The sequence below is a fragment of the Temnothorax curvispinosus genome, unplaced genomic scaffold, assembly GCF_003070985.1.
Source record: "Temnothorax curvispinosus isolate PA1 unplaced genomic scaffold, ASM307098v1 QBEX01003487.1, whole genome shotgun sequence".
Lineage (NCBI taxonomy): Eukaryota > Metazoa > Arthropoda > Insecta > Hymenoptera > Formicidae > Temnothorax > Temnothorax curvispinosus.
Window position 1 is genome coordinate 1 of NW_020213267.1, and position 10,145 is coordinate 10,145.

The 10,145-nt window shown below is 33.9% G+C and overlaps 2 long non-coding RNA genes across 4 annotated transcripts; both read left to right on the plus strand.

Moving 5' to 3' along the window:
• The first annotated feature begins 249 nt into the window (after window positions 1-249).
• LOC112452586 lies at window positions 250-958 on the plus strand. Its single transcript, XR_003040523.1, has 3 exons — window positions 250-342; window positions 434-623; window positions 717-958. It is a non-coding gene; the product is annotated as an uncharacterized LOC112452586 (long non-coding RNA).
• A 3,750-nt stretch (window positions 959-4,708) lies between these two features.
• On the plus strand, window positions 4,709-6,954 carry LOC112452585. Of its 3 annotated transcripts, none has more exons than XR_003040522.1 (6): window positions 4,709-4,934; window positions 5,214-5,362; window positions 5,531-5,720; window positions 6,005-6,119; window positions 6,375-6,602; window positions 6,858-6,954. It is a non-coding gene; the product is annotated as an uncharacterized LOC112452585 (long non-coding RNA). The 3 variants fall into 3 exon arrangements; XR_003040520.1 differs by having other exon boundaries at window positions 6,005-6,115; XR_003040521.1 differs by lacking the exon at window positions 4,709-4,934 and adding an exon at window positions 4,962-5,049 and having other exon boundaries at window positions 6,005-6,115.
• The last annotated feature ends 3,191 nt before the right edge of the window (window positions 6,955-10,145 follow it).

Genomic DNA, 10,145 nt, shown 5'->3' on the forward strand with positions numbered 1-10,145 from the left:
AAATGATAAACAGCAAATCTACAGAAAGAATCAACGCGTCTCACTATCGTGTACAGGTAAATATTATATTGTGTGAAATACATGTAGTGAAATACGTTATCATAATTGTATTTCAGTAATTAAGAATTTATTTTACATTTCGGTTTCAGAATATATTGTACACTTACAGAGATAAGAATAATAAGTCTGACACAAAACTGAATAAAACTTTATGCGAGGCGCATAAGAAAGAATTAATTGATACGATTCTGTCATATTTGTTAAATTGGCTTGCTTTGGTGTCTGGAAATTATGAACAGCACGTCTACAAAGAAAGTCAACGTGTCTCACTATTGTGTACAGGTAAATATTATATCGAGCGAAATACATGTAGCAAAATGTTATCACGCACATATTTCAATAATTTAAAATTTATTTTATATTTCGATTTCAGAATATATTGTACACTTACAGAGGCAAGAATAATAAGCCTAATTCAAAACCGGATGAGAATTTATGCGAGGCGCATAAGAAAGAAATTGACACGATTCTGTCATGTTTGCTGAATCAGCTTGCCTTGGTGTCTGAAAGTGATGAATAACACATCTACAGAAAGAGTCAACGTGTTTTATTATTGTGTACAGGTAAATATTATATCGAGCGAGATACATGTAGCGGAATACGTTATCATAATTGTATTTCAGTAATTAAGAATTTTTTTTACATTTCGGTTTCAGAATATATTGTACACTTATAGAGGCATGAATAATAAGTCTGATTCTCAAAGCCGGATGAGGCTTTATGCGAAGCGCATAAAAAAGAAATTGATACGATACAGAAAATTTGGAAACACGAATGAATACCGCCGTATATGTAAACATATGAAATGTATACATGTAAATGTATTAAACAAATATGTATATATCGCTGTACAGATAACTGTAAATAGAACAGAATAAATGTAAATTTACAAAAATTATATTATTTTTGTATTATTAATTTTAATTAAACTTTACTACGAATATAAAATTTTTAACAATAAATAATAATTAGACTATTTTTTTTATAATTTCCACTTTAATTTTATAATTTATAATAGTTATTTCAGATATAATTAGCATTTGAGCAATTCATCGAAACATTGCTATTCAGTAATCGCACATTTATATATAACCTTTTATTGTGCTTCTACCTAGGCCATTCCTAATAAGAGTGAATAATGTATACAGTTCTTTTGCACATCTAACAAGTAACACTACTCAAGTGTCACAGGCCATTTTTTTTGAAATTGTATACACATGTAGAACTTCGAAAAATATTTTTGTCGTATTTTTTTATTTTTGCTTATGAAGCGTTTTAAGAGTAGGGACTATCCTTGAAATATTAACCTTCTCAATCCTATATACGTTATCCTAAATGGTTTTTGCACCAGAATACTATCTCGAGGAATTTTCAAGGTTTTCTGGTTCGTATTTTTACAACAAATCGACGTGCATGGCCTAAAGAATTGTTACACATAGAATTGAGAAGGTTAATATTTCGGAGGTAGTTTCTACTCTAAACGCTTCATAAGCAAAAATTAAAAAACACGACACAAATATTTTTCGAAGTTTTACATGTGTGCATAGTTTCAAAAAAATCGGCGTATGACATTTGGGTAGTGTTACTTGTATAGGTACAACCCGAGGCCCTTTAACCGTTGATACGTCGATGGTCCACCGAGAAACATGGCGGAAAATCGGAAACCAAAAGATGAAAGGTGCCGACAGAAAGTGAACATACTGATTAAGCCCCTTGCACAAATGCCAGGCAACAGGGCAATAGGAACAGGAAATAACCAAAAAATCGTTACAATTACAACCTAAAAAATTTGAATGCTATGACTGGTTGACAACAAGCAATAGGCACAAAGTTTCCAACGTGACGGAATGTATCATTGTTTATACTGCATTTATACATGATTTCTGATTTCTATTCCTTGTTTCTATTGTCTGTTGCTTGACATTGTGCAAGAGGCTTTATACTGTGCCCCGGGTTCCCTCCATGACAATTTGCGCGTTTAGCAGATACAATTGTTGAATTCAACACTCTTCTTATCAACACTCTGCGTTGATTGGAGTGAAGGGAAAACAGGAAGGGTTTTGGGAAAAGATAAAAGAGTGGGATGTCGTGAGGTTGGTAGAGACGTAGCTGGAACAGGAGGAATGGGAGAAGATGAAGAATAGGGTGCCAAAGAAGTTCAACAGGGTGCAAAGAAAGAAAGAGTTGGAAGAAAAGAAAGAGCAATACGTGGAATAATGATGCGAGTCAGAAAAGGGTTAGAAGAGGAAGAAGAATGGGAGGAGAAGGAGGGTTCAATGATTAGAAAAGTAAGATGGAAGAAGGAGAAATGGAGATTGGCAACAATTTACGTAAGCGGCAACTTGGACAAGATCATGGGTAAGATAAAATCGGTGAAAGAGGAGGAAAGGAGAAAGGAGAGATGGATAGTAGTGGGCGATTTCAATGCGAGAACAGGGGAGAAAGGAGCGCTGGAGGATGGAGAAGAGGGAGTTAAAAAAAAATCGAAAGATAAAATAATAAATAGGTAGGGGGAAGGGCTGATTAGATGGGTGGAAGAAGAAGGATGGGAAATTATGAACGGAGCAAAAGAGGGAGATGAGAAGGGGGAGGTGACTTTTACAGGAGGAAGGGGGAAACAGTGATCATGCAATTACGCAATAGGAGATAGAAAAGCTTGGGAAAGAGTGACAAGATTAGATATGGGGTGTGAGGTAGATTCGGATCACCAATCCGTAGCAGTACGGGTGGACAAAGGGGGGGGTTGGTGAGAGGAGAGGGACAATAGCGGAGGGAGAGAGGTGGGTGAAAAAGACGGATTGGTCGAAAGAAGTAAGAGAGGAGTTTAGAAGAAGGACGGAGGAGGTAGAAATAGGTAGGGAACAATAGATAAAGAGGAAGATGGAAGTAAGGGTGAGAAGAGTAAAAAGAGGGGCAGAAGGAAAGGGAGTATGGTGGGATGGGGATTGTAGGAAGAAGAGGGAGAAGGTAGAAAAGTTATTAAGAGACTGGAAAAGAGGAAGAAAACACAAAGATCATAAGAGAAGAAAGAAGGAGTATAAGGAAATGTGTGAAAAAAAATGAAGAAAAAAGAGAAATCTGCTGAAAGAAGCAAGAGAGGCGAGAACAGAGAAGCAGGTGTGGGAAGTAATAAACAAGGAAAGGAGAAGAAAGGTAGAAATTAATAAAGAGATAACATTAGAGGAGTGGGATGAATACTTTAGGGAGATGTTAGAAGGAGCGGAATACAAACGAAGGCTAGGAGAAGGAGAGGAGGGAGAACAGGGGTTGGAGGGGAAAGTGGAGAAAGAGAAGAAGATAGAATGGGAGGAAGTAGAGAGAGTGCTGAAAGGGCTGAAAAAAGGTAAAGCGGCGGGAGAGGACGAGATAGGAAATGAAGTGTGGAGTTATGGGGGAAGTGGTTTAAGAAAAACGTTATGGGAGAGTATGGAAAAGAGAGTCTTTTCCAGAAGCGTGAAAGGACGGAGTAGTCGTTCCGATAGCGAAAAAAAGAGGCAAAAAAGGTGAGTGAGCATAGAGGGATTACGCTGATGCCGACGGCGTACAAAGTGTACGCGTCGATATTAGCAAATAGGTTGAGGAAAGAGATAGTGGAGAAGGAGATGATTTCAGAAAACCAAGCAGAGTTTAGGAAGAGGAGAGGAGTGGTGGACAACATTTACATACTGAATTATGCGATAAGGAAGCGATTAAAGAGGAAAAAGAAGGTAGTGGCTGCTTTTGTAGATCCAAGAGCGGCATTTGATTCAGTGGACAGGAGGGTTTTGGGAAGATGTCTGGAAAAACCAGGGGTGAGTAAAAGGTTGGGAAAGAGGATCATGGAAATATACGAGTAAACAAGGAGTGTAGTGAGGGTGGAGGAAAGATACAGAAGGAAATTTTGGACTGCGGGAGGGGTAAACGGAAAAATTAACAGAGTCGATCAGGATTTAAACTCGAAACCTTTTGTTTTCTACCTTCGTAGTCTGTTACTGTGTGTTGCTTCACAATTGTTTTACCCCACGTAGCAAAATGTTGGCAGTATGCCGACAGCATGCCAGTAAATTTATCTCATAATTTCGCAGCAAGATCTTCTTGTGCTGTGTTTTTTATTCCATTCTATTTGATTTTTACTACCTTATAATCTGTTTTATCAATAAGTATGCCAGTTTACGTTGCATCTCAATTTTATATTTAAATATAAAACTGCATATGAGAAAAATAAAAAAAAAATTTAAATAGTTTTAGGACGTTACACAAACATGTAAAATAATCTAATATTATCAATAATATATATTTATTATTATTTAACTGTACAATTAATAAAAGAAATTTGGGTAAATTTTATTTTTAATAATTGCTTTTGAATGATTTGTTTTTAGCAGATTTTATATATAAAAATCAATAAATGTATAAAGTAAAGGTTTTTACGTTTTTAATTATATAAGTAAATTATGTCCTCATCAGCATTAATAAAGTGCGGTGTTTAATTTTCGAGAAATAAGAAGGCGTCGCTTTAGAGGACCTATGTCGATATTAGCGACTTACCTCTTCACTTCTAATAAAAATATAAAAAATGTATGGTTGTATATTCGTGAAACAAAATAAACGCGCGCGCGTAGCGCGCGCCTGTGTTGTTCCATTCGTGAAATAAAATAAAAGCGCGCGCGTAGCGCGCGCCTGTGTTGTTCTAGTCCATAATAAAAAAATCCATTTGGACCGAGAAGTGAGCTTTGCGAGTCGAATATCTCGCACGTAGTGTTGCCGCTTTTCCGCGTGCGTGATTGGCTGGCGCGGTCGAGATTGACGGCGATCGCGAGATCGCGGCGAGTTTGGCGAGTTTCGCGTGTGTTAAATCGTGCGACGTGACGTGTGTTCGCGTGGTGTCTCGCGAGGTTAGTAGGATTTTTTATTATATATAATCCACTATTATATATAATATATGTGGATAATATTGGTAAACAAATATCTTTTAACGCAATGACGTGTGCTCGCGTGGTGTCTCGCGAGGTTAGTTAAATTTTTTGTTTGCTCGTACAAATCTAATCTAAGGTATACGTTACAGTAACTATAGATTTTTGATACAGATTTATCTTTGAAATCATATTTTATATATAAACAGATGTAAGTGATAATTACTGTTTTTGCATTATGTAAAATTTGTCTTATTTTAGATAATATTCCGATGAATTTAATGTTCGAGAAGATCTGATGGGATTAGCTATTGGTGCTCATGATGCAAATATTCAACAAGCGTGAAAAGTTGATGACATTACAAATATAGTTAGAAGAAAATTCATGCACATTTAAGATATATAGAGAGGTAATTATAAAAATTATTATTGCTTGTATTATTTCAAAGAGGATTGTTTTTTTTTTATAAAAGTTTACTGACCGGTTTTTTATCTAAAATGTATATAAATATTCGTATATATGTTGCATTATATTGAGCTGGTATACAGAGCTTATCAGATTTCTTTCTCAATTACAGACGCATGAAGCTGTTAAGAAAGACCGATCTATGCAGGAATAAAGCAGTAACCTAAAAATAGATAGTGACAGTGTGACAGTCGTGACCATCGCCGCGTGATAGATGATAGTGATAGTGAAATATATATTGACGGCAGGGAGCTGATGCCGAGGAGATCTTTAAGAAGGAAGGTATATCCAAAATCGCACACGTACGTATATATGCTGTCTTGTAAAAATTGTAAAAGTTAAGAGAACGAGAAAATGATCTGTATTTATATGCACGTGTGACAAGCACTATTGGGCACTATCGCGTAATAAAGATTTCTCCGAAGAATGTTATTGTACTTTACTTTCGTTAACTTGGATACTTCAAATGTACAATCTCGCGTCTTCAAAATATAATAATTCTCAGACACTGTTGAGGAATAATTGTCTAGCTAGCACAAGAGGTCCTCTTATAAATGTCTTCCTTTTCTTTCGTTTTTTTACACAGGACCATTTTATATTCAACTATATGGTATACAATTTTGCCGCTATATATTGACCGCAGGGAGCTGATACCGAAGAGATCTTTAAGAAGGAAGGTGTATCCAAAATTGCACATGTATGTATGTATATGCTGTCTTGTAAATTGTAAAAGTTGAAAAGAACGAGAAAGCGTTCTGTAGCACAATTTATATTGTAGGCAAGTTATGCTAAAATATTTGTGAATTGAGTTCCTATTATCCATTATTATGATATAGATTTTATCAACAATATTAGAGAAGTAACGAAAATTGATTTTATTAAGTATTTAAAGCAATTGAGAGTTTTTAGCATTAAGTATTTCCATTTTCTCATAATATGCTTAAAAAATATTGCAGGGAACTTGTGAGTTATGCGAAGCAATTGATACTATTAAGGTTCATTGGTCATATGAAGTTTGCACACGTCAAGCTTGACATCCTAAAGATCACAATGCATTCTGAAAATATACCGTGCAGGTTCGTTGGCGTATACGTGGTGTCATACAGGCTGGAAGGTATTTTCTATGTTTTGGAAGTAAAATTTGGAAAATACAACATGCCACAATAAGCGCTAAACCAGGAAATGTAAGTGTAATCAGTGCTCTAAACATTCCATTTAATAGTAATATAAAATTGTTCTTATAAACATCAATTATAATTAATTCAAGTTGTCTATTATTTGAAAAGAACTTGATTTTTAGTTTCGTTTTTTATTCTACCTTCTGAAAAAGATAAAATAATGTAGATTTCCTAAAATTAATTTTGTTTATGCTATCGAAGAGGAAACACTTATTATAAAATTGATTATAATACTAAGACAATTATATATAACGATTTCAGATGGTACGACGGCTTTTTATTTTTTACGTTAATGCTGAATGGAAAAGCCTATAAGCATATTGCGGACAAGATGATGTCTAATCTGGATACAGCCACGAAAAAGCATGGCAGGGAAATTAGCGCTATTCACAGGCCTTGTAAACATATTTAGTAACAACGAAGATTCTTTGAATTGAGCTCTGTTTTAAAATCGCATCAATTGAAGTGAATCCACTGCTGAGTGCTGAAATTATACGATTTTATCCGTCACAACGAATAGACAAAGAGGAATGCTTTTTCCTGTCGATGGTCTCGAATGTTGCTGACGTAGCTATTTCGTTGTAAATGCATCATTATGAAATGATGATCGGTAGTAAATGAGAGATATGTTGTGAATTAAAAAGATGTTTAAACAGTATCTTTGTATGATTACAAACTATCTTCATCTAATTTTTTAGTGACAATGTCCGAATAATTTGCGTTAGTATTTCTGTGTAAAAAAATATGACGATTATATTACAGTATATCAGATTTTAAAATAATTATAGAGGTAGGGTGTCTAAATTGTTATCGTTCCATCCAAATGTAGCTTTTATACTATTCGAATAGTATCGATATTTTATGCTACTTAGAAACAAGTAAAAAGCATTTTAAGACACTTGTATCGTTTCCAAAATATAAAAACTTGTGTTTAGATTGCAGATATACGTTTTGGGTACTGGCGTATCTATTTCGTTGCAAATGTATCGTTATGAAATGGTGATCGGTAGTAAATGAGAGATATGTGAATTAAAAATATGTACATATCATCTGATTTTTTAATTTTAGTAGTGACAATGTCCGAATAATTTTGCGTTAGTTTTCCTGTGTAAAAAAAAAATATGAGGATTATACGATTATATACGATTATATTACAGTATATCTGAAAAATGTTAGAAAATGAAACAATTGCTTAAAGGTATCCTGTATATCATAGCATCTATTTGCTTCGTCTGTATGAAATGTTAATAACGCGTAAGATAATATAATCATTAAAGTAATATTTCTTAAATGTATATTTTATACTTAATTTTATTTCATAAATAATATCACATTTATTCCTATGAATCGTTTTCATTACGCTATTATGATTTTAACATAATTATAGAGGTAGGATGTGTAAATTATTACCGTACCATCTAAATGTAGCTTTTATAGTATTATTTATTGTATCGATACCTTAAGCTGTTAAAAAAATAAAAAGTATTTTAAGACGAGAGATAGATATAGAGATAGAAGAAGAAGAAAGAAGGACAAGAGAAGGAACAATATAGAGAAAGGTTAATATATTATAAAAATATTTATTATTTTGGTTATATATTTAAATTTATATATTAGTTAACTTCTTTATATACACTACCGCTCATTAATTTCAATATAACAGATTCGTTGATTTCTCTGTAAAGGATGAACATCATGATACGTGTTTTGCACAGAAATGAATGCACTAGCTGTTATAAACATTTCACTTGCATGCATCGCATTTTTATATATATAATATATAAAAATGCAATACGTGCAAATGTTGAAAGTGTTTATAACAGCAAATGTATTCATTTCTGTACAAAACACATGTATCATGTTCATCCTTTACAGAGAAATTAACAAATATAGAGATATTTTGAAATTAATGACCGGTAGTGTATATAAAGAAGTTAACTAATATATAAATTTATTAGTTAAGAGATGGAGAGATGAGAGGAAGGAAGGGCAGAGAGAAGTGGAAGAGGAAAGAAAGTGGGAGATAGGAAAAAGAGATAAAGTAATGGAAGCGAAGGTAAGAGAGCTAGAAGGGTAAAGAGAGTTAGAAGAAAGAGACAGAAGGAGGAGTGTAGTAGTTAAAGGAGTGGAGGTAGAGGAGGGAAGGCGAAAGAAAGCAGTAGAGAAGCTGGCTAGAGATGGGGGAGGAGGGAGGAATAAAGGAGGTAAAAGAGATAGGAAGAAAGACGGGGAAAGAGAATATGGTTTTAGTCAGGTTAAAAGATAGAGTAAGAAAAAGAGAGGTATGAAGAAGAAGAATGTGTTAAAAGGGAGGATGAAAAGAATAAAGAATGACATGACCTTGAAGGAAAGATCAAAGAAAAATGCAATGGAGCCTGGAGAGGATAGCTGAGAAGGAGAGAAGGAATAGGAGGAGAGATTGGGTAAAATACGGAAAGATTTGGATAGAGGGGAAGTGGTGGAGTTGGAATGAGGAAAAAAAAGTCTTGATAGATGGAAAGGGAAATGAGAGAAAAGAGTAAAAAAAGGAGGTGGAGAAAGAAAAACAGAGAAGAAGGGAAAGAGTAGAAGAGAGGGAGACGGAAAAATAAAATAGAAAGGTAGTGAGGAGGAAGGAGAAACGATGGAAGGGGCGGGCGGAGAGAAGAGGGAGAGTAGGGAGGAAGAGAGAGTAGTGAGGCTGAGGGAAGGGGGAAAGAGAGAGAGTAGAGTGTGGAAAGTAAAAAGAGTGAAAAAGAGGAAAAAGAGGGTAATGGGGAAGAAAAGAATGCAGGAGAAAGGAGGAGAAGGAACAGGAAGGAAGCCTAAAGATAGGCTTTTGGAATGTAGCGGGAGTGAAGGGAAAACAGGAAGGGTTTGGGAAAGGATAAGAAAGTGGGATGTCGGGGGTTGATGGAGACGTTACTGGAACAGGAAAAATAGGAGAAGATTCAACTGTACAAGTTCTTATGTCATAATCTAATCTAAAGTTATGTATTTTACATTAAAAATATGGATTTCATCTATTAATAATTAATAATTTATTAGTAATTTATTTGTTTAATAATCCTATGGTATTATAAATATCTTATTTAATGTTATAAAAAGCTAAAAAAAGAAATATTAATTTTGCTCAAAAATATTTCAGAGATGTACTTGGTTTTATTATGGTTTCTCTTTCATAATTAATTTTAATTTGTATTGTCAGATCGAAATTGGTTTGAATTTAGATTGCGTAAATCAATAAATATTAATTAGATTTTATTTATACACATTGCATTTTTTGTAACTTAAAAAAATATGCATATTAGAAAAAATTGAAAAAATATATATACAATATGCTTATAATGGGCAATAAACTAAAATTATTATAAAAAATAATAATAACAAAATAATCATAACAATAAGAGAAATAGAACCGTTCGTTACTATATATAATCAAATTAGAATAAAATGCTATACGGTCCAAGCTTAGATTTTTGACAGCCTAATATTAATTTCTGTGTGTATGTATACATATATTTTTTCAACTTATTTAACTGCGCACCGATTTTTTGTCGGACTTGAAAC